The sequence below is a fragment of the Triticum aestivum genome, chromosome 1B, assembly GCF_018294505.1.
Source record: "Triticum aestivum cultivar Chinese Spring chromosome 1B, IWGSC CS RefSeq v2.1, whole genome shotgun sequence".
NCBI classification, from domain to species: Eukaryota; Viridiplantae; Streptophyta; class Magnoliopsida; order Poales; family Poaceae; genus Triticum; species Triticum aestivum.
In genome coordinates, this window is record NC_057795.1 from 199848471 (window position 1) to 199875026 (window position 26556).

The window sequence follows — 26556 nt, forward strand, 5'->3', positions numbered from 1 at the left end:
AAAGTACTCCTAGTTTTATTCTTGCAAATTAGTTTCATACTTGTTTTAGGTAAAGCAAACGTCAAGTGTGCGTAGAGTTGTATCAGTGGTCGATAGAACTTGAGGAAATATTTCTTCTACCTTTAGCTCCTCGTTGGGTTCGACACTCTTATTTATCAAAGAAGGCTACAAACGATCCCCTACACTTGTGGGTTATCACCCGCGTGCGCCAGGCGCGGCTGGAGGACGAGTGAGGCGGGCAAGGGCGGGCGCGGCCCGAGCTCTGTGTCGGGTGCGCGGGGGCGGGCACGCGGGCTAGCGAGCGCTGCTGCGGCGGGCCGAGCGGATGCGCGAGCTCTGCCACAGCGGCGGACGGGCGCATGCATGGTCCATGGTGGGATGGAGGAGTCGGGGCAGGGCGAGCGCGTCCGTTTGGGGTCCAGGCGACTCATGCAAACGTTGGGTGCGGATGCGTCCGCCGACCGTCTGGCCACCGGACGCTGCCCCAATTCTACCCCAAACGGACAGACGTTCCTTTGGGGTCTAGTGTTGGGAGTTGGCATGACGGCAGCGCGCCTTCAGCTCGCTCAAGTGCTTGTAGTCGTCGCTAGATGGTCTACGGACCTGGATGTCAACTTTACTTCTGGTGTTATTTGTACTACCTTGACAATTGATGAACATGTCAGAAGTTTTCTCAAAAAAAAACTTAATACTGTCAATGCCATGATTCTGACTTATTTTCGAATTGGATTAATCAGAAATTTGCTCAATTACTCAACTGGTCTAGCACATAATGGCAAAAGGAGGTTCTCGGGTTAAAGATGACGTCTGGCCAAAAGGATATACAAGCTGCCAACATTTTTTTACCGTAAAAATATGTACAAACCGGTCTTACAACAAAAGGGTATCAACCTATGCCTGTTTTATGAAACAATGAAAACATATTAAATGTTCTGTTCTACCCAACTATGAATCTTTTCTTTGATCTGAGTAGTCCACAATCCTTCTTAAAGATAAATTTTTTCACCCCTGGATGTGAGGCACAGCTGATCTAAAGATCTTGCCATTCCTTATGAACCAAATACCCCAGCATTCCATAGTTATAATGTCTAATGCAATATCTTGTGGAAGTTAAAGTATGGCAAGCTGGAAGTCATCAAATATTGTTATACCTATGTGCTTTAATGGGATGATACTATCCCAACACTGTAGAGCAAAAGGGCAGTTTCAGAAGAGATGAAGGAGAGTTTCCTTAGTGTTATCTGAACATAAAACACAATTATAATTGTCAAGATGCATGGTCTTTCTGTTGAGAAGGTTCCTTGTGTTGCTCTTGTCATGGAGAAGGAACCATAGGAAGATCTTGTGCCTCAGTCTGCAGGATGTCTTCCAGATGTGCTGAAAGAGAGGATGGACATCAAGTGGCGAAAAGGATGAGCAAGCTGCCAACATTGATAGCCTAAAAAATAAATACTGCCAACATTTCTTAGTTTATCGTGTTGAGAGCTAAACTGCAACCGTCGTCAAAAAAGATTCCCCTCGTCCGCGCCTTCCCCTCGTCCTCCCTTCCCCTGACCTCCCCACAAACGCCGGAGGAAGCCGGCGAGCAAAGCTTGTCCGGCGGACGGCGATGGCGGGCTCGCCTCCTCCCTCCACGAGGGGGCCTCCGGCTGCTCCCGCGGCGGCGTGCCAAGGCGCCATGCGCGACGGCGGAGCTTGGGCGCTGGGCGGCGGCCCCAGGTGCTCTCGGCGGTGGCTGCGCGCCGCGGCTGCGAGAGCAGCGTGGCAACCAGCGGTGGCGGCGGATCGGGGCTCCCCTTCCCAGATCCGTCGTGCAAGTGGGTGGGGCCGGTCCAAGGCCGTGGCCGCACGAGGCGGGAGCGCACGGAGAAGAGGCGCGGCAGCGTGGCTGTTCTCGGCCGGGAGCCAGCAGCGGTGCGAGGCTGGGTGTCTTGGCGCAGGTGCTGGCGTGCGTCCCCTATCCCTGGTGACTGCAGCGCGGGTCCTGCGGCAATGCGAGGTTGCCTGGGCCTGGAGGCGGCCGTGCTGCGGGGAGAGGTGCTACGGTGGTGGGAGGTGGCGGCGCGGGTGTGCCCAGAGTTGGCGGTGTGAGCTGATCTGGGTCAAAATCCGGGCCTGATCCGGATCATGTGGTCGCGGCCGGCTGTCCGCCGGGAGTGGAGGGACAGCCGCGGCTTGTGGCGAGCCCATGCCTGTGCGGCTGGAGGTGGAAGATGACTCGGGGTTGCTGGCTCTCAGCCATGTTGGAGATGGTAAGCAGGGTGGAGTGCTCTCGTTCGTGCGGATCGTTGATGGACTATGTGTTAGGTTGATCTCTATCCCGTTCGAACCCGTCGAACGGGCCCTGACTCGCGCCCTCATCGAGGGCGCTCAAACAAACCATGGTTGGTGGGCCTCTGTTGCCAGCGCAATATAAAGAGGTGGGGTGCCGGGGCACGTATCACGAGGTTGACCGTGCACCACAACACCACCGACACATCAATCCGATCTAGGGTTTGCGCTAGACCGACGGGAAGCTCCGCCGCCACCACCACGCCCACACTCCGCCATCACCATGGTCGGTGCTGGATCGAGTTCATCCGCACCAGGAGAAGATAGGTTACCGGATCTACTAGCCTACTCCGATCATAAGGTTCTATCAATGGTATCAGATAGCCAGATCGGGCTAGAAGATTTTCGGTAAAAGAATACATAAAAAAACAGAAAGAAATCCCCTTTCCCATGAACCCTAGACAGGGCAGAGTAAAGAAAACCCCCAAAAGAACAAAGTTGCGCCGCTGCACATAGCCGCGTCGTTCCTCTCGATCCCGAATCGCATCGGCACGCCGAGGATCCGGGAAGAAGAACCACCCCACGGGGCAAAGGGCACCACCATCGAGCCGTTTGACGGCGGCGCGTTCACCTTCGAGGTGCTCGCACTCGCCGGCAAAGGGGTCTGCGGGGGCGTCGCATCGGAAAGTCACCAGATCCCTCTCTCTCTATGTCTGTGGGGGATGAACAGAGAACTGGAAAGGGAAAGGAAGCAGAGGCGCCCCGGGGGGAAGGAAGCAGAGGCGCCCCGGGGGAGAAGGGAGCAGAGGCGCGCACGACGCGGTGGCCCTCGCCGCCGTCACCGGTGGCCGGGGCGCAGCCCCCTGCATCGCCGTCGGGAGAGACCGAGCGAGCAGAGAGAAACAGATCGAGTAGAGAGTGGGGGCGCTAGGGTTGGACTGGGATCGGACTCTCTGTTTTGTTCCATCGAAATCAGCGGACGGCCGTCGATCGTGATGAACGGTCCAGATGAAAACCGTAGCCTCCCACTGGCCTTTTGGGCCGAAAGTGACCGCGGGCCAGGCCGAAGCAGGTCGTTTCACGCCGGGTCGAGGTTGCTCGGCGCGCTCGCGCCCGCGGGGAAGCAGGTCGTGGGCCGTTGCGCCCGCACTGGGCCAAGGCCGGTGCACCCTGCAGTTTTTTCCTTTTTTCTGTTTGTCTGTCCAGTGTTTTGGGCAGATTGAAAATAGTTTTTTCTATGCAAAGCTTTTTCCAATGAAATATTTTGTTTAGAAAACAGAAAAGTAGAAAAGTTTATGGAAATATAAAAGAAATTTTCCAGAGAAAGAAATGTTCATGAATTTTATAGAGAAAAATAAAAAGTTCATGATTTTTTAATTTTGTCAAAGAAAAGTTTCTGCAAAGAGTAAAAAGTTCATGAATTTTTTATTCATGTTTTTCCGCTGCGTACAGAATTAATATTACTCTTTTTCTGAAAATAAAAGTTTAAAAAGAATTATGTTTTTAAGAGCATGTTAAAGTGATTCTTAAAATAAATATGATTATGTTATTTTTTATGACCAACGTTATTAATAACATGATCATGTTTTATTATTGAGATTTAGGGGTGCATTTATTTCTAATATTTTGCCCAACGGTAATATAGATTTAATTGCATAGACAATTGTATGTTTTAATTTGACCAACGTTAGATTATTGCATATAATTGTTTTATTGATGTCACTTAAATTGTGATTTCAGGAGGCTTTCACTTGATGAGTTGCCTAAAAGAAGTTCCGACACTCAGAGGTGACAAACACACTGAGTGGAGGAAGAAAGTTGAACTGGCATTTGTTTGTGCTGATCTTGATTGGGTTGTGGAGAAACCACATCCGATCAGACCCACAGAGCCAGTAAGAGAGGCCACTGATGATGCTGCTGCATGGGCTAAAAAGAAGGGGGACTATGCTCCTTTGGAGCAGTCCTACCTCATAGATAACTAAAAGTGGGTCGATGCAAACAAAAAGTGCATGGCATTTATAAAGAATACAATTGAGAGCGCCATTGTGGGCTCCATTGCAGAGTGCACTTCCGCAGGGGAGTTGCTTACAAAGATAAAGAGCCAGTTCATTGGCTCTTCAAAGATCTATGCCACCCAGTTTTTAGAGCAACTGGTGATAGAACGCTACACAGGTGGTAGTCGTGGAATAAGAGAGCACATCCTCAGGATGAGTAATATGGCAGCAAAGCTTAAGCCCATGGATGCGGATCTGGAGATCAAACCAGCGCTCCTGGTCCACCTGGTCATGGCTTCACTGCCACAGGAGTTTGCAACTTTTGTTGTAAACTAATAATATGTCACCTGGAACATGGGACATTGAAAAGACAATAGCAATGTGTGTCCAAGAAGAGGACAGACTCAAAGCCGCACATGATGGTTCAATCAACTATGTGAAGGATTACAAGAAAAAGAACTACAATCAAAACAACAAAAGTTCTCCTTCAAAGAATGGAAAAGCCCCCTATCAGCATCAGCATCAGCAACAACCTTTCTCAGTGGACAAAGACACGTGTCTCCACTGCAAGCAGAAAGGGCATTACAAGAAAGACTGTGCTGCTTGGCTGAAGTCAGTCATGGCAAAAAGAGGTAACAATATAGTTTCATTTGTAAATGAATCCTTGTATACACAGTTTTCAAAATCCACTTGGTGGATTGATTCAGGAGCAACTGTTCATGTTGCAAATTCTTTACAGGGATTCCATTCGACGCGAACTATGCTAAGAAGCGAAAGACGCATTGAAGTGGCAAACGGAGTTGAAGCAGAAGTTGAAGCTGTCGGTGACATCTCCTTGGAGTTAGCTGGCGGATTCAATCTTCTACTTAGAGATGTTTTATTTGTTCCATCATGTCATAGAAACTTAATTAGTGTTTCTTGTTTGGACAAAGATAATTATGAATGTCATTTTGGACATGGCAAGTGTGCCATTTGGTATAATAATGCTTATGTGGGTGATGCTTTACTACATGATGAGCTTTATTTGTTATCACTTCGTGAAAAAGTTTATTCCGTTTGCAATGGGAAAGAAAATGTTTCCGTGTCGAATAAAGAGCAAAAGAAAAGAAAAAGAACATTCGACTCATCGAAATTATGGCACTGTTGAAAGGACCACGATGTCGCCTAGAGGGGGGGTGAATAGGCGTTTTAAAATCTTTTACGGATTTGGCTATATCCTAATGCGGAAATAAACTAAGCGGATACTTTTCAAGCACAAATCCTAAATATACTAGGCTCACTAAGTGCACCAACAACTTAGCATAAACAAGATGAGAACAACAGGATATGAGTAAGCACAAGTAAGTCACACAAACTTACTCAGTGTATATCACGAGGTATGGAAATGAATAATACACACAACCACAAGTAAGCAATACAAGCTTACACAAATTGTATCACAATATATGAAATTTAATGATACAAGCAAACTCAAGTAAGTTACACAAACTTACTTGAGCAATATCACAATATATGGAAGTTTATAACACAAGTTAGCAATTCACACTAATCACAATGTATATCAATAGTAGCAAGTATGAATTGCAGAATATGAAGTGTAGGCCTAAATAATCTCTACAAGGAAATGGCCAACACAATATAATCAACCACCACAATATAATGAGGACAACAAGATATAGTGAATGCACGGTCAAATGACCAAAGTCAACCACAAGTAAGGAGTTAGGGTTAGGGATAACCAAAGTCACGGAGACGAGGATGTATCCCGATGTTCACTTCCTTGGAGGGAAGCTAGTCACCGTTAGAGAGGTGGATGTTACCACGAAGGCACACCAACGCCACGAAGGCTCACCCTATTCTCCTTGAGATATCACCACGAAGGCAATTCTCAACCACTAGTGGTAGACCTTGAGGCGGCCTCCAAACCTTCACAAACTTTCCGGGGGACAAATCACAAGTTGATTCCTCACCGGAGCACTCCTACCGCCTAGGAGTCTCCAACCTCCAAGAGTAACAAGATCAAGGGGGAAATGCTCAAGACTTGCTCAAATCACGAATTGCTTTGGTCACAAGAGGGAGAGGGAGAGGATCTATCTTTTGATTGGAACAACTCTCAAGAACACTCACTAATCTCTCCGGGATCTAAGATTTGGTGTAGGAGAAGTGAGAGGGATCCACTTGTGTTCTTGGGACGATTTGGGATGAAGTGCTCAACCCTCCCCTGGAGTGGGAGAGGGATATTTATACCCCCAAAGAAAATAGAGCCGTTTCCCGCAGTTGTTGACCTGCCCGGATGATCTGGACGCATACCCGGATGATCCGGGCAATGCCCGGATGATCCGGGAAGGTCAATATACAATGTGGTGAAGTAGATACCCGGATGTCCGGGGACATAGCCGGATGATCCGGGCAATTCCCGGATGATCCGGGTGGGTAGCCGGATGATCCGGCTAGCGGAATAAGCTTCTGTGATGAATTTTACGAATAACCCGGATGATCCGGGCAGGAACCCGGATGATCCGGGCAAAGCCCGGATGATATGGGAGAGGACCCGGATGATCCGGCCAAACCAAACTGCTGCAGCCTAGAAACCGAAACAGGCACAACTTTTACATCCGGACTCCGATTTTGATGATCTTGGGCTCATTTTGAAGCTATGAAAAAAACCCAGGTCCTCACATAGAGAACCACCCAAGATGAACCAAAATGGAGGATGCAAAATATACAAAGGTTTTATCATGTATTTGGGTAACCTATTTGGCTTTGGATTTTCTTTGGTATATAGGATATGAGTGGAATTGTGTAGAGAAGATGTTGACTTGAGGAAATCTATCACGAACCCCTTTGATCCCCTCTAATAGTGCGGGATCCCTATAACTCAAGAATCATAAAAGGTCTACACTACATAGCTATCAATAATCCATTCTTGAGTGTATGTGTTCCTTCGGTGTTCATCACTCCACAACACTAACGTCGAAGGAACTAATACCTTTGACTCGAGCCTTTCACTTGAGCTAGAAGTTGAAGTTTCTTCTTGGATCAAGTTGAATGGCAAGACATTGGTGAAGTCTTCAAGTAGCTCCCCCATACACAATGTGGGAAGCTTTGCTTTGTATTTATCTTCATGTGTCCATCATGTGATCATCCACAAGCTTCAAGCATGTAATCCTTCAGGATAGTTATCTTGAACTTGCCCTTGTCAACCATGATCATCAACACTTGATGTCATCCTCTCATAGACACTTGAAATATCTCTCTTGATGCGAGCCCATGAGAATCTCCTCTCAAAAACATAGGCAACACATAGTATGGGTTAGTACACAAAGTGCAATTGACAAATTCTTACCATATCACAAGATCTCACGTGGCACATGATTTGCGCTTGTGTGTTGACCATCTTTGAATTCAATCTTCGATCTTCATCTTGGTCAACCTTAATCTTTGCTCCATGATTAATCTTGATGCACAACTACATGTATATGGCATTCATTCCGAATCCATTCAATATCCTTCTTGCATCACCCATGGAACAAACCTTCCTAAATAACTTGATGTCATTGTTTCTTCATAGGAATTGTCATTCATTATCAAGTCTCAATGCATATATAGATGTTGATGGATTTCATCCACCAATTCATCCAATATTCTTCATGCATTGCAAATGGAACTTTCCTTCAAATGTATATCTCAGTGCAAACACTAGTCCATTAGGATTGTCATTTAATTACCAAAACCACACATGGGGACTACATGTACTTTCAATCTCCCCCATTTTGGTAATTGATGACAATCTCAACAAGAGGGTTTATATAATGAATTTTTAAACAAGCATGAAATTTATCCAAGGATAAATTGTATACTTGGGATGGTTGTACTATCATCAATACACTACACAAGCATTTGATGATAGTACACCCATAGTATATAGAGCAAACTCCCCCATAATATATGAATTTGTGAATGAACTTTGAATGTCATTGCATATATTGGTTGACATAAACTAGGAGAAGATTTCTCTATATACAAGACTCATCCATGCAATAAGAATATATAACAAGGGTAGATATGCATGAGTGACAACAAGAACTAGAAAAGATATTTATCTTAAACCCTCTAAACTTCTCCCCCATTGGCAACAAATGCCAAAATGGAAGACAAAACATCTAGCAGACCAATATAGTATGAGTTCCTCCTTGATGTGTGCATATAACAAAATGTGAGTAAAAACAAATGCACATATTCAATGATGGACAATTAAAGGAGCTCGAAATCTATAGAATGCAACCAGATACGAAGATATGAACTTTTTCATGTATAAAAATTTCTAAGTGGCCTATAATAATCATGATATGTATCCACAAAGAAACTCGTATACACAAAAAGAAAGGTTGCAATTGATAAGAACATGATATCCACAAGTGAATCCACTATTATACAACTTGAGCCTAGTCATAATAGCAAGGCACATGGCACAAAACACATGGCACAAATTGATCTCATTTGCATAACACAAAGTGAAGCAAGCAATCAAAAGATCCGATGAGCCAAAAGAATAAAAGAATATTACGATTTGGGTAAATGAGTGTTCTAAGGAAAATAGAGAAGCTCCCCATGATTTGTGCACAATTGAATTTTTTTTATTTGGATACAAGTGCATAAAATAGGATCATCACTCCCCCAAAATCAATAGGAACACACAACAATTGCAAGAAAACATAGATAAGAAAAGAAGCCTAGCATTTGCAACAAACATATGGTTGAGCAACATGTACATGGGGCAACCTAAGAATAGGCACAACCAAAATGATGTGTGTGAGACACGTCAAAGCACTTGAGAAGACTAGTATAAGGATGAGAATTAAGCATCAACATAGCCTTGAGTAAATGAGATACAAGGTGCAAGACATGTCCTTACCACACACATGAAGTTAAGAAGGTCACACACACATCAAGAAAATGGGTTCACAAGCTCACTAATAGCAAACTAAAAATCAAAGCTTGTGACAACCGATGACGAAGATATGAAATAACAGGCTTGTCAAGACAAGCATGAGAACAACAATCTTCACCAAACATGAGTGCACTAAGATGGAAAGAGGTAAGACATGCACTCATTCAACAAATGCTTCCATGGAGCCACCAAAAAGATATAAAAAGTGAATGAAATGGTGGACATGAAAGAATAGGGATATCAACTAGAGATGTAACTTCTCTCACGTGTATAAGATACTAGGTAGATGATATCCACAAAGAAGGATGTACACATAAAATAGTTACAAAAGGAAGGAATAAGATATCAAAACGGGAGTCATAAAATATACCAATGAGATCTTTGCTTGAAAGCATGGCACATGGCTTAATATAATCTTATTGTATATTAATGAACTCTAAACACACAACCATCAAAGACATCACAACTAGCAACAAGAGATCATTGTTGGGATGCTTTGAGAAAGGAAACAAGTATCACAGGAACGAGTCAAGAAATTCATGCCATGATGGAACCTACACAAGGTTAACCCCATTTCTATATATATGCATGAAGTAAATACTTGTTACCGAGATAGCATTGGTATGAAGTTGTAGATCAAATAAAATGTCCAAGCTTGGCTCTAATTTCCTCATAGTGCCACCACCTTCATGAATAAGCCAAGCACCCAATGCTTCTCAAATGTACCTAAAACATTTTAAGTACAATATGGTCCCCAAACTTATTGGGTTCGACGTAGTTAGCATAACTACAACACATAGGGTAAAACCACTTAAATATGTGCCTATTGATATGAATTTGAATTTCATGCACATCATAGCTATTAAGAATTTGATGGATTTACCATATATATTGGATCAAATAAGGCAAACAAGGCATGTGAATTTACACATAGTAAATATGCATGCATAAGCCTACCAAAATCTAGGGAGATATAAATTGGACAAATGACCACATAACTGTTAATACTTCCAATAACAACACTAGTCATTCATGTTGTCCAGAATGAATCAAAGTGACAAATCAACATATGATAGCACACAAAGTTCAACATATGAACCAAGGAAAAAAACAATGAGCATATAAGATATGCATTGCACACATACTCATAGGAATATCCCACTCAAGTAGATATAGGACACTATAAACAATGAGATAAAAAACTCTCATATAGAGCAATAAGATGAATTCGAACAAAATGGTATTTCGGGTTATCATTGGGTGTAGAAACCAAATAAGTACATGATCATCTATACTAACACAAGCATAACATGAGAGTTTAGGAATAACCACAATGCTTGGATAGCATAATATTAACATTCCGACTAGATAGATAATCATGAAAAGCAATAATTGGAATAGCTTTAATCAAATGATTTTCCAAATATGGTTTTAAAGATAACCATGGGCAAAACCGCACAAGAATGCCATACGTAAACAAGACATTGCATGCCACGGAGATATAAGATAATCTCAAATATAAATTCTAGGTGGCATCCCTCAATTGTTCATATTAACAAGGATTGTGATATGCACAAAGCATATCACTCCCCCATAATATGATGATCCATGTATTATCCACAAGAAGCAAATGAAACCCAACTAAGGATAATTAATGGATGAGAATTTGAGTTTCAAATGAGCTTTACATACCACATAGTACCTTGATAATATAGCACTAACAATACTAGGTGGTATCCCACATACATACACCTTTAAGGTTTGTGATATCCGTAAAACATAGCACTCCCCCATAATGTGATGATCCAGCCAAGGAAGATTCAACTAATGAAGTAATAAAGGCTTGAAACCACACACACACAAATATATGAAGTGCATTGTGACCTACACATGCTAGATAACACAAATCAAGCATACTAGGAAGCACAACTAAAAAAGCACATGCTAGGTACAAAACCTAAACATGCAAGGGACACAGTAACTTTCAATGTAAATAATGCAAGTACAAGTTACCGCAAAAAGGAGCATTGGATTGATATATATGATGATAATCCACTTGACTTGGCATTAACCATAACATATGGTGAAAATAGTTTTTCTTCATGAAGTAGCCAAGTCTCCAATGCCCTCCACACACCTATTGATCAAGTTTGAGCTTGATGGTCCCCAACCAAGTTGGGTCCTAAGAAGTTAGTAACAATAGGCTTGGCAACCCAAATGGTCTTGTCCACTTTCAAACTTCTCTAGGAACCCACAAACTTGGCAAACACATTGCCAACAATATCCTTCTTTAGCAAATAATGATTATTGACTATAGGAGGCTTAGATATGTTACCGTTGGAACAAGATGAAGCTATGTGTCCCTTCTTACGGCAAATATAGCAACATGTGCTCCCCTTTCTCTTCTTCTTTACCTTTTCAACTTGGAGAGCATTATCTTGGTTAGGCATGGGAAGAGGCCTTTCATTATCTTGATATTGAACTTGAGGCCACTTCCCTTGATGCTTCACACTTGAAGCCTTCTTCTTCAATGGACAAGATCTCACATGGTGTCCAACATTCTTGCACTTGAAGCAAATAATGTTGGCCGAATTCTTGACTTGATCTCGTCCCTTCTTCTTGTTCTTGGACTTCTTCTTGTTGGAGATGAAATCAAGTCCAATTTTGTCTTGAGGGTCCTTTTGCACACTCAAGATATTATCATAATATTTTTCCAAGTCTTTCTTCAAACTGGTGACTTGGGCCTTGAGCTCTTTATTTTCCTCTACAAGGTTAGTATTAACAAAAGAACTAGAGGAAGTAGAAACTTCATTGTTAGAGCAACAAGGCATGGTGAGCAATTCATCACAAGATGTACCAATATCATGTAGAGAGGAATTGCAAGGACTAGCACATGGCAATAAGGCACTTCGAGTAGAAGATGTGCTAATATCCACATGAGACTCACACGATTTTACCTTGGTCCACATAGCCTTATGAGCTAACTTTAGCCCATCATGAGAGATTATAAGATCCTCATGAGTGCCCGAGAGCTTTTCATAACTTTCTTCCAATTTCCCATAGTTGCTAGTTAGCAAATCAAGTTGAGTCCTTAGGTCAACATTTTCTTTTAATATCGATGCTTCACACAAGATAGAGTTAGTAGCACAAGCATCATTATCAATATGAGAGGAGCATGTAGAAGCTAGAGACTCCGCATGAGTAGCTTGAAGTTCCTCATGAAACTTAGAGAGTTTGATGAGCTCTACTTTGACCTTCTTGTAGTCAAGGTCAAGGGGCTCAAAATCCTCTTTAAGTTTACAATGCGTAACTTCAATCTCTTCTTTTAAAGACCTCAAGTCACTAAGACATTGATGAGCCATAGCAAGTTCATGTTCAAGTTGTTCACTTTTTGCTTGCTCGTAAAGAAATAAGTCATTACGTTTTTGAAAGCAAGCAAGAACATCTTGGAACCTTTTATAAGTGTTATTTTTAGCTCTACGAAGAGTTTTCCCAATCTCATAGAGATTTTGAGTCAAGACTTCATCATCTTCCTCATTACAACTATCATCATTGTCACTAAGAGAAGATGATACCTCGTCATTACCTCTTGCCATGAGGCACATGTGAACACAAGGGGTTGATGATGATTCTTTTGGAGAAGAGGGTTCTTCATCAACCAAGCATGCCTCATTTTTCTTGATTTCCTCTACATGGTTAGTTTCACAAATAGAACTAGAGGTAATCACGATATTTCTATCATTGCAACATGGGAGATCAAGCATATCATCACAAATGAGCTTAACACCATCATTACAGGATATTTCTTCACTCACCATGTCATTACCTTGTGGTATGCCACATGTTGGTGAAGTGAAAGATGTTGGGGTATGCAAGTAATCAGAGGTGGAAGTAATAAAGAGCTCTTCATGATTTAAAAATGTGGAGAACTCCTCCATTAACTCCCCAAAAAGAATATTGTCTTCATGAAGATTGGACCCACCATATATATCTTCAATTTTTGTCCAAGCATCATGAGCCAACGAACAAGACGAGATTGACTTGAACACCTCGAAGGTTATAGCTTGGTGAATGAAACTTAAAGCTTCACAATCAAGATGCATATCATCAAGTGATGGAGATTGTCCATCCTTTAGATTTGAATTCCCTACAACCACAATCCGCAAAGCATTTGGACCCATGGCCCGAAAGTGACAAAGCATGCGTAATCTCCACATAATGTAATTTGTGCCATTAAAACAAAATGTGTCATCGTGCACTAGTTCACTAGTCGACATCGTTACTCTCTAGGCGGTTAAGCCTAATAAGGAGAGACCTAGCTCTGATACCAATTGAAAGGACCACGATGTCGCCTAGAGGGGGGTGAATAGGCGTTTTAAAATCTTTTACGGATTTGGCTATATCCTAATGCGGAAATAAACTAAGCGGATACTTTTCAAGCACAAATCCTAAATATACTAGGCTCACTAAGTGCACCAACAAGTTAGCATAAACAAGATGAGAACAACAGGATATGAGTAAGCACAAGTAAGTCACAAACTTACTCAGTGTATATCACGAGGTATGGAAATGAATAATACACACAACCACAAGTAAGCAATACAAGCTTACACAAATTGTATCACAATATATGGAATTTAATGATACAAGCAAACTCAAGTAAGTTACACAAACTTACTTGAGCAATGTCACAATATATGGAAGTTTATAACACAAGTTAGCAATTCACACTAATCACAATGTATATCAATAGTAGCAAGTATGAATTGCGGAATATGAAGTGTAGGCCTAAATAATCTCTACAAGGAAATGGCCAACACAATATAATCAACCACCACAATATAATGAGGACAACAAGATATAGTGAATGCACGGTCAAATGACCAAAGTCAACCACAAGTAAGGAGTTAGGGTTAGGGATAACCAAAGTCACGGAGACGAGGATGTATCCCGATGTTCACTTCCTTGGAGGGAAGCTAGTCACCGTTAGAGAGGTGGATGTTACCACGAAGGCACACCAACGCCACGAAGGCTCACCCTATTCTCCTTGAGATATCACCATGAAGGCAATTCTCAACCACTAGTGGTAGACCTTGAGGCGGCCTCCAAACCTTCACAAACTTTTTGGGGGACAAATCACAAGTTGATTCCTCACCGGAGCACTCCTACCGCCTAGGAGTCTCCAACCTCCAAGAGTAACAAGATCAAGGGGGAAATGCTCAAGACTTGGTCAAATCACGAATTGCTTTGGTCACAAGAGGGAGAGGGAGAGGATCTATCTTTTGATTGGAACAACTCTCAAGAACACTCACTAATCTCTCCGGGATCTAAGATTTGGTGTAGGAGAAGTGAGAGGGAGCCACTTGTGTTCTTGGGACGATTTGGGATGAAGTGCTCAACCCTCCCCCGGAGTGGGAGAGGGATATTTATACCCCCAAAGAAAATAGAGCCATTTCCCGCAGTTGTTGACCTGCCCGGATGATCTGGACGCATACCCGGATGATCCGGGCAATGCCCGGATGATCCGGGAAGGTCAATATACAATGTGGTGAAGTAGATACCCGGATGTCCGGGGACATAGCCGGATGATCCGGGCAATTCCCGGATGATCCGGGTGGGTAGCCGGATGATCCGGCTAGCGGAATAAGCTTCTGTGATGAATTTTACGAATAACCCGGATGATCCGGGCAGGAACCCGGATGATTCGGGCAAAGCCCGGATGATATGGGAGAGGACCCGGATGATCCGGCCAAACCAAACTGCTGCAGCCTAGAAACTGAAACAGGCACAACTTTTACATCCGGACTCCGATTTTGATGATCTTGGGCTCATTTTGAAGCTATGAAAAAAACCCAGGTCCTCACATAGAGAACCACCCAAGATGAACCAAAATGGAGGATGCAAAATATGCAAAGGTTTTATCATGTATTTGGGTAACCCATTTGGCTTTGGATTTTCTTTGGTATATAGGATATGAGTGGAATTGTGTAGAGAAGATGTTGACTTGAGAAAATCTATCACGAACCCCTTTGATCCCCTCTTAATAGTGCGGGATCCCTATAACTCAAGAATCATAAAAGGTCTACACTACATAGCTATCAATAATCCATTCTTGAGTGTATGTGTTCCTTCGGTGTTCATCACTCCACAACACTAACGTCGAAGGAACTAATACCTTTGACTCGAGCCTTTCACTTGAGCTTGAAGTTGAAGTTTCTTCTTGGGTCAAGTTGAATGGCAAGACATTGGTGAAGTCTTCAAGTAGCTCCCCCATACACAATGTGGGAAGCTTTGCTTTGTATTTATCTTCATGTGTCCATCATGTGATCATCCACAAGCTTCAAGTATGTAATCCTTCAGGATAGTTATCTTGAACTTGCCCTTGTCAACCATGATCATCAACACTTGATGTCATCCTCTCATAGACACTTGAAATATCTCTCTCGATGCGAGCCCATGAGAATCTCCTCTCAAAAACATAGGCAACACATAGTATGGGTTAGTACACAAAGCGCAATTGACAAATTCTTACCATACCACAAGATCTCATGTGGCACATGATTTGCGCTTGTGTGTTGACCATCTTTGAATTCAATCTTCGATCTTCATCTTGGTCAACCTTAATCTTTGCTCCATGATTAATCTTGATGCACAACTACATGTATATGGCATTCATTCCGAATCCATTCAATATCCTTCTTGCATCACCCATGGAACAAACCTTCCTATATAACTTGATGTCATTGTTTCTTCATAGGAATTGTCATTCATTATCAAGTCTCAATGCATATATAGATGTTGATGGATTTCATCCACCAATTCATCCAATATTCTTCATGCATTGCAAATGGAACTTTCCTTCAAATGTATATCTCAGTGCAAACATTAGTCCATTAGGATTGTCATTTAATTACCAAAACCACACATGGGGACTACATGTACTTTCAACTGTCGCTTGGGCCATATTTCGAAGGGGAGAATAGAAAGATTAGTCAAAAGTGAAATTCTTCCTCCGTTAGAATTTTCAGACTTAGAACAATGCATAGATTGCGTTAAAGGAAAGTACGTAAAACAAATCAAAAAAGGTGCAATCCATAGCACAGGCACACTAGAAATCATCCACACTGATATTTGTGGACCATTTCCGGTGAAAAGTGTGGATGGATATGACTTGTTCATAACATTCACAGATGATTACTCTCGCTATGGATATATTTATCCAATCAAAGAAAGATCTGAAGCGTTGGATAAATTTAAAATATTCAAAGCTGAAGTTGAAAATCAGCATGATAAAAGAATAAAGATAGTTAGGTCCGGCCGTGGGGGAGAGTACTACGGTCAGCACACTCCATATGGCCAAGTCCCTGGACCTTTTGCAAAGTTCTTGCAGGAGACTGGCATTGTTGCCCAGTATTCAATGCCGGGCGAACCTCAACAAAATGGAGTAGCTGAAAGGCGCAACCGTACACTTATGGATATTGTGTGCAGCATGATGAGTTATTCCAACTTGCCATTGGGATTATGGATGGAGGCGCTTAAAACCGCCATTCACATTCTCAATAGAGTACCAAGCAAGTCGGTGCCCAAAACACCGTACGAGCTATGGACAGGAAGGGTGCCATCCCTACAACACTTCAGGGTGTGGGGGTGCCCTGCTGAGGCCAAAATGTTTAATCCAAACATTGGAAAGTTAGATCCCAAAATAGTGAGTTACCACTTCATTGGCTATCCAGACAGATCAAAGGGTTTTTGTTTCTACTGCCCAGACAGATATACAAAGTTTGTAGAAACGAGACATGCAGTCTTCTTAGAGGACGAAATGATGAGGGGGAGCTTGGTAGCTCGGAAAATTGATCTTGAGGAGAAGAGGGTGCATGCACCTAATCCGATGATTCAGGAGCCATTTTTCTCACTACCACTTGCAACTCCACCCATGACAACTATGGGGGCAGACCCGGAACCTGTCCGTCAGGAGCCGACTGAACCCGTTGTTGAGCATGAAAGGGAGGTGCGGCAGCAAATTTTAGAAGAAGTGCCAGAAGTTGAGGCACAGAATGTGCCAGAAACTGAGGCCCTTAGGAGGTCTACAAGACCAAGAAAGTCAGCTATTTCTACTGACTTCAAAGTTTATAACACAGAAATGGTTCATATGGAAAAAGATCCCACCTCATATGAAGAAGCCATGAGAAGGCCTCATTCATCAATGTGGATGAAGGCAATGGAAGACGAGATGAAGTCAATGAGTTCCAAAGATGTTTGGGACTTAGAGGAAATTCCTAAATGAGCCAAATCAGTAGGCTGCAAATGGGTCTACAAAATTAAGTATGACTCTAAAGGGAATATAGAAAAATATAAAGCACGACTCGTGGCAAAAGGATCTACACAAAGAGAAGGGATAAATTACAAAGAGACATTTTCTCCGGTCTCATGTAAGGATTCCTTCAGAATCATAATGGCATTAGTTGCTCATTTTGATTTAGAGTTACATCAAATGGATGTAAAGACGACATTTCTCAACGGAGATTTAAAGGGAAATGTCTACATGAAACAGCCCAAGGGTTTTATCATGGAAGGCAAGGAAAATATGGGATGCCGCCTAAAGAAATCCATTTATGGATTAAAGCAGGCCTCTAGGCAGTGGTATTTAAAGTTTAATCAAACGATTAAAAGCTTTGGATTTAAAGAAAATATTGAGGATAACTGCATTTATGCAAAGTTTAAAAATGGGAAATATATTTTCCTAATATTGTATGTGGATGACATTCTGCTTGCTAGCAGTGATGTTAGTCTACTACAAGAAACAAAGAAGTTCTTATCCTCGAATTTTGACATAACAGATCTTGGTGAAGCATCATATGTTTTGGGCATAGAAATTCACCGAGATAGAAACAATGGAGTCTTAGGACTATCGTAGAAAGCATATTTAGAAAAGGTTCTTAAAAAGTATAATATGCATGCGAGTAAAGCCACACCTGCTCCTATAGTTAAGGGCGGCAATTTTGGGAAATTTCAATGTCCCAAGAATCAATATGAGATCGATCAAATGAAAGGAGTACCATATGCTTCGGCAGTTGGCAGCTTACAGTATGCACAAGTGTGCACTCGCCTTGACTTAGCCTTTATCACCGGGGTACTCGGTAGATATCAAGAGAATCTAGGCATAGAGCACTGGAAGATGGTAAAGAAAGCATTGCGTTATGTGCAAGGCACGAAGGACTACATGCTAACATACAGGAGATCTGATTCCCTAGAGATAAAAGGGTATTCAGACGCAGATTTTGCGGGGGACAAAGATGATAGAAAATCCACGTCAGGATACGTATTCACCCTCGCCGAGGGAGCTATTTCATGGAAAAGCTCCAAACAGTCGACAGTTGCATCATCCACGATGTATGCAGAATTCATAGCATGCTTCGAAGCCACGGGGCAGGCGATATGGCTAAAGAAATTTGTACCCGACTTGAAAGTGGTAGATTGTATTCACAAACTACTAAAGATGTATTGCGACAATCAGCCCGCGGTATTTTATGCTCACAACAACAAGTCGATAATGCTGCCAAAACAATAGAGATAAAGTATTATGTTGTGAAAGATAAAATCCAGGTTCAAACTATAAGTCTCGAGCATATAAAGACAAAAGATATGCTTGCGGATCCGCTAACGAAAGGCTTATCACCCAATGTGTTCAAGGAACACTTAGCCGGCATGGGTTTAAGGGAAAGCCTTATGATTCCTGGATAGGCCCAAAAGGAACAAAATTTCTTTCTGAACAAAACGTATGTTGTAGCTGAATGATTCTATCGGCAATTGAGCTGTGACGATGAAACATGCTCTATGTACCAATATGTGATGAAACAAATAAACTAGAAAGTATAAAGTTAAAAGTAAAGTTGAGATCAAGGGGGAGAATGTTAGGTTGATCTCTATCCCGTTCGAACCCAACGAGTCGAAAGGGCCCCTGACTCACGCCCTGATCGGGGGCGCCCAACCAAACCATGGTTGGTGGGCCCCTGTCGCCAGCGCAATATAAAGAGGTGGGGTGCCAGGGCACGTATCACGAGGTTGATCGTGCACCACAACACCACCGACACACCAATCCGATCTAGGGTTTGCGCTAGGCCGACGGGAAGCTCCGCCGCCACCACCACGCCCACACTCCGCCATCACCATGGCCGGTGCTGGATCGAGTTCATCCGCACCAGGAGAAGGTAGGTTACCGGATCTACTAGCCTACTCCGATCATAAGGTTCTATCACTATGGAGTTTCGGGCTACGATGGCGAGGTGTTGCAGCGATGGCGATGTGCAACATGGATTGTCTTGCCCCAATCCAATGGGCGGGGGTGGAGGTGTGCGATGCTACGGATGAAAGTCCTGCCCGTCTTTGGTCGGTGTCGGTGGCGACGGCGCCTGCGGGTGTCATTCCCCTTGTTGGAGGTGTCGCCGAGGTGTGTCGACATCTCCCTCCTCGCTGTTGTGTTTGGGTGTGGTCTCCGGGTGAAAGCCTAGGTTCGGTTTTGAATCGATGATGGTGGCGCTCTTGGCGCCGTTCCTCTGTTGGGAGCATTGTGTATGAAGACACAAATTGGAGGTCATGTGTTGCTTTTCTTCGGTGCTTGTTGCTGTCCAGATTGATCTTCGAATGCACTATGTACGCCATGACTGGTGCGTCCAAGACAAGGCCTTTCTCATGACCGTCCAAATCCCGTCACCTACTCGCCAACCTCTTTTAGGAATTCATGGGTGGATGGTGCGTCGGCGAGGGTAGTCCAAGTTGGTGTGTTGTCTTCGGAGGCAGTAGGTGTCGGTCGAGACGCGGCTTTGTCTTTCAGTTTTGGATAGGCCCCTTGTGTTGTCGTTGTAATGGATGTGACGGCTTGTCATCGGACTGCCCTGGTGTGTGTTGGCTTGCAGGGCCGGTCCACATATATACGGGGCCCGGGGCAGGAAGACAACAAGGGGCCCTTGTTTTTTTTCTTGACACACATGAACTGAAAATATTTTGTATGTCAAAACCAAAGGAAATATTCAGTAGATGGAATAGATAGATCCATTATCTTTGAATTCTAAAACTAACTATACAATGTATTTATCAACCAAGAGAAGTTCAAACATTTACTATATATTGCTAGTTGTAGTGATTCCTGAAAGAACTACTCGTCCGGTAAAAAAATGTCAACCAATTTTTTTGGGAATTCTACTTGTTCATCTATATATGTTTTTCCTCAGATTTTCATCACTACTACTAGAAAAATGCTTTTGACAAGACATGCCACCATATAAGGCGCGTAAAATATGTTCAATACAGATCAGAAAAGCACCTGGATATCATATGGCATAATGTGAATTTGTACGAATGCCGCAATAGTCAGCGCAAATGAGAAGCCAACACCATGAATTGAATTAACATCTCCCCTTCTCCTAATCTCCTTAATGCTTTCTCAGAACCAATGAAGAGTAGAAGATTATAAGAAGACATATGCAAGTCAGCAGATCCGAAGGAGTAAGAGCCAGAGATGAAGAGCAAAGCTACTTGAATTAGAATCATTAAACTAAGGAAGAGAATTACATGGAGGATGCAGATCTCTGTGATTGGAAGGATCGATGATCATCCATTAATCGCTTGCCGCGCCCTTGGAATATGTAAGACACCGAAACGGCGGCGTTGTTCATGGATTGTGAATTTGGGAGGAGAGGAGTCCACGAATACGGAGGAGAACGAGGGACTCGTGGATCCAGTGAAAACCGATTTGACTTCTTCGTTCCCGCAAAAAAAAAGATTTGACTTCTTCGTGAGTATTGCTCGTACGTCCACCAGTTTAATGGGCTTTACACTTGCACGGTTGCACCTTGGGCCCTTTTATATTTTTTTTCTCTAGATTTCTTCCGCCTAAGATAAAAAAAACACACTGCATTGTACTACCTGGTTCGGGGCCCCTGCCTCTTGGGGGCCCAGGGCGGGGGCCCCGCTGCCCCGGCCTATGGACCGACCTTGTTGGCTTGTCTTCGAACTTGCCTCGGTGTGGAGTGAAGTGTGCACTGCACTTGTTGTTCACAACATGTGTAGTTTTCTTGTAACTTATTTCTACCTTCTATAAAAATATGATACGCCTAGGCGTACTCTCGAAAAAAACTGCAACCGTCGGCGGCACCAAACAGGCACCAAACAGCGACGAGAATTAGTAATGGAGGAAAGCAATGCAGCGCTCGCATTGCTAGCTGGACGTGACTCGGCATGATTTCGCCACAAAAGCGGACGCGGTTGTGTAGCCCACCGGCGCGCATGAGCACCGCCGGCCGCATCATTCTCTGGCGCTGCTAAGCTGCATCATCACCCCCTGCATATATACACACAAAACGGAATATAGAAAAGTTCAGTTCCTTCTTGTCATCTGCGATCTCATAAATTTCTTGCACGGATCCATCGTGCCGGGTCTATTAGCTTTTTGGATGGAAACTGCTAGCAATAGCCAATAGGGGCGAAGGCGCGAAGCCATTGCATGGGCCGAATCTCACTGTGCAGCCGGACCCTTTGATAGGATGGTGGGCCTTTTTTTTCTTTCTGACAGGATGGTAGGACTCTTTGTGATGTACCATAGCCATAGCGCATGTGGGTGGTGGAACGCTTGGGCGGCGGGGTCAGTAGCGATCAAATCTGAGACGTCAAGGCAAGATCGGACGGGCCAGATGACGTAGCACTCACGCACGAACCACGCTGCCTGGCTGGGTGCAGATGCAGCTTGCACAACAACAGTACTGCGCCGAACGAATCCATTTGTGGGAGCATGTACAACCGGACGACATTTGTCGGTAGCGCTCATGGCTTAGAGCAACTCCAACCGATGACCCATTTGATCAGCCCACGTCCGTTTGAGTCATCGTGTAAAAAAACGCTGGCCCAACACGTTGATCCATTCCCAAAACTTGTCCGCTTCGCGTTCGCGCGTACCCATTTCAGACCGAAATTTGGACCTGAAATACGTCGGTGCGAACACGAAGCGGAGCGCCGCGCGTCCCCTCGATGTCCATCGCGGCCCCACATGTCGGTTGAACAAGAACCCTAAGCAGTCATAATTAACACGGCCACCTACTGAGGGACCGCCTGGCAGTGTGAGGAAGGGCCACGTGTCTGTCCCTTTTTATGGACGCGTGCGATGAGGCCGGCCTCATCCACTCCCCGTCCATATCTGGCCACCTTTGCTCCCTCGCCCGCGACCAGAAAACCCTAGCCAGCGAGCCAGCCTGAAAGCCTAGCAAAGCCATGTCATCTTCAGCGGGAAGGGAGGGAGGAAGGGGAAGTTCAGCGCCAGAGCGAGCTCTTCCGGTGGGCTCCTTCCTCCACCGTCGCTAGCTAGATGCGGCACGCCACCGCGGGAGCTAGAGCGGCTGTACATCCCAGTCCAGCAGGCGCGGTGGCACTAGGAGTACCGCCAACCCCTGCCGTCTCCGGATGTGCACTTGCCGCACGGCTGGCATATGGACCCGTTGTTGGAAATATGCCATAGAGGCAATAATAAAATGATTATTATTATATTTCCTTGTTCATGATAATTGTCTTTTATTCATGCTATAATTGTATTATCCGAAAATCGTAATACACATGTGAATACATAGACCACAATACGTCCCTAGTAAGCCTCTAGTTGACTAGCTCGTTGGTCAACAGATAGTCATGGTTTCCTGACTATGGACATTAGATGTCGTTGACAACGGGATCACATCATTAGGAGAATGATGTGATGGACAAGACCCATTCCTAAGCATAGCACAAGATCGTGTAGTTCGTTTTGCTAGAGCTTTTTCAATGTCAAGTATCCCTTCCTTAGACCATGAGATCGTGTAACTCCCGGATACCGTAGGAGTGCTTTGGGTGTACCAAACGTCACAACGTAACTGGGTGACTATAAAGGTGCACTACAGGTATCTCCGAAAGTGTCCGTTGGGTTGACACGGATCGAGACTGGGATTTGTCACTCCGTGTTACGGAGAGGTATCACTGGGCCCACTCGGTAGTGCATCATCAAAATGAGCTCAAAGTGACCAAGTGTCTGGTCACGGGATCATGCATTACGGTATGAGTAAAGTGACTTGCCGGTAACAAGACTGAACGAGGTATTAGGATACCGACGATCGAGTCTCGGGCAAGTAACATACCGTCTGACAAAGGGAATAGTATACGGGGTTGCTTGAACCCTCGACATCGTGGTTCATCCGATGAGATCATTGAGGAGTATGTGGGAGCCAACATGGGTATCCAGATCCCGCTGTTGATTATTGACCGGAGAGCTGTCTCGGTCATGTCTGCATGTCTCCCGAACCCGTAGGGTCTACACACTTAAGGTTCGGTGACGCTAGGGTTGTATGAATATGAGTATGCAGCAAACCAATGTTGTTCGGAGTCCCGGATGAGATCCCGGACGTCAAGAGGAGTTCCAGAATAGTCCGGTGGTAAAGAAAACTATATAGGAAGTGCTGTTTCGGCCATCGGGAAAGTTTCGGGGTCACCCGGTATTGTACCGGGACCACCGGAAGGGTCCCGGGGGTCCACCGGGTGGGGCCACCTATCCCGGAGGGCCCCGTGGGCTGAAGTGGGAGGGGAACCAGCCCCTAGTGGGCTGGTGCGCCCCCCTTGCCCCTCCCCCCATGCCTAGGGTTGTCTTGGCGCCTCCCTCCCCCTGCTACACCTCGTCCTCCTCCCGCAGCAGCTTGGCGAAGCCCTGCCGGAGTTCTGCTGCATCCACCACCATGCCGTCGTGCTGCTGGATCATCATCAACCTCTCCTTCCCCCTTGCTGGATCAAGACGGAGGAGACGTCATGCTGATCGTACGTGTGTTGAACACGGAGGTGCCGTCCGTTCGGCGCTAGGATCTCCGGTGATAGGATCACGACGAGAACGACTACCTCAACCCCGTTTTTTGAACGCTTCCGCTCGCGATCTACAAAGTGGTATGTAGATGCATCTCTCCTTTCACTCGTTGCTTAGATGAACTCATAGATGGATCTTGGTGAAACCGTAGGAAATTTTTTATTTTCACAACGTTCCCCAACACCCGTAACGCTTCCCTATCCTGGCGGCTCCGCGGTCCACGTGGGCGCACACGGAGGAGGTTTCCCGGTGGCACGATCTCTTTACGCCAGAGCAGCGTGCCTACACGCCAGACTCTCCCAATTGGGAGCGCTGGTTTGCGCTAGAGCACGAGGAGGAGCGCGGCCTCGGTGTCCACATGGACCACGACGTTCCACCGCCGCTCCTGCGGGTAAAGCCGGAGGAAGAGAAGGATGGGGCGGAGTACCAAGCTGCCCTCGAGGAGGCCCTGCAGCACGCGCTGGAGGCGAGCCGGCTCGAGAAGAACGCCCATTGGGATTGGCTGGAGCAAGCCCTTGCTTTGTCCGAGGAGGAGGACTCCGTCCACGTGCCCATGTTTGTGCCGCCACCGCCGGCGGCGTCGCCCGTCATCGAGCCCAAGGCCGAGCCGGAGCCGGAGCCGGAGCGCGAGCCAACGCCCATGCGGAAGCTGTCACCGCCGCCCCCCACTTGGCTCGAGGAGTCCTATTCGTGGATCGGCTAGCTCCGTGAGTGGGTGAGCGCGCCTCCCTGCTACTACGGCTCCACGCCGGAAGAGGAGGCAGTGCACCTTGAGCGCTGGAAGGCGCATTGGATCATGGAGGAGGGGGCAAACGCCGAGCGGCAGACGCGTCAGGACAGCAGCTGCGCCGCGAGGAGGAGGCGCCACGACACGAGGAGGAGGAGAAAGAGCGCACCCGCCTTGCCGCAATGCCGCCACAGTAGCAAATGCCGGAGGAAGCTATCCTGGTGGCCTATCAAGCCGCGTTCGGTTGGGTTGGGTCACCTCCCGTCTTCATCAACCTCACCGGCGGCAACAATGACAATGGCAAGGGCAAGGACAAGGCGGTCTACTAGGCAGCGTGCAAGCGTTTGTTAGAGTTTTTTTAATGTATAGTTATGTTTAAGTGGACTTTGGCCGGTGTTCGACCGGCCATTTATGTATAATTATGCGCGATTAAGTCAGTTTGGGCCACATCGACAAAAATGGGTATGCCTCCCGTTGTGCGCACCTACCGACCCAATCAAAAAGTGGACGCACACGTCCGCCTGGCCGACCCAAATGGATGAAAGGGGAAAAAGTGCACGGCCGTTTGGGTCAGCGCGTTGGAGTTGCTCTTAGGGCATCTCCAACTGCCAAAAATCCTGCCGCGTCCGTCTGCGGGTAGGGGACTTGTCCGTGGACACGGATGCAGAAGGCAGCTATCCGATGCTAGCCGCATACATTTGAAACCACACTTTAATAAAGCAGACAAAATTCATGTAAACCGGCCAATATTCATCAAAGTTCAGATAAAAAATAACACAAATCATCCACACATAGCATGTAAATTAAGTCTAGTACAACAAGGTCTCAAATTCGACTAGATCCTGGATGTCCAACAAGTTTTTCATGAACGGATCATGTGCTCTCACACATACTTCCTGATGAGGACATGACTACCTTGGATACGACCAAAAATATTGCATACATGCATATTTGTCAGGTGATTTCTAGTGCAAACTATTCAATAATCTATTTATGTTATCCAGAACAAAAATACTTCACACACTTTTGTGTTTTGTCTAATTGCAGGTGTATGGGATATTTGTACAATTCACATATGAAGATAAGGGAGAAAGAGATGTTTAAGTGATGTTCAAAAAGTTCTTTCACGTCACTTTTGGGCCAAGAGAAGATAGAGTCCAAGTCTCTCACGTTCTGGATTCAGATTCGGACTGCACAGACATACCCGACTCAAAACGCCAACAACTTTTTCATACGGACTCCGAATTGGGTGATTCTTATTTTGTTGGATTCTAGATGTCGTGCTCTTTGCAGCCCAATTGGATTCACCTTCAAATTCGTCCGGAGCGTTGAGATATCGACGAAACAATCAGATGCTGCAGCAGAATCCGTGTTAAACAACAAGTCCAAAGGTGTTGCATCACCTCCACTTGGGCCCATTGGCCTTGTACGACCTAGGGTTAGTTTTAGGCTGCCTTGGGACGTCCTCCCACCTCCTAGGCTGCCACCCCTTGCTCCTATATAAGTAGATCCATCTAGTAGCTTTTCCCTTAGGATTTGTTTAGTTAAAAGTTAGCCATTGCAACTTCGTGTACTTCGTTTGTGTCCAAGGACCAGACCAAGACCACTTACGGATCCCCACCTTTATCTATCAATACTTCATATATACTCGCAATATTCAGATTGCTTTTATCATATTCTTACTTGTTCTTCGATTGCTTGCAGGAATAGACCTTCGTGGTCAGGTTGATTGTGCTCCGGCGTGGTC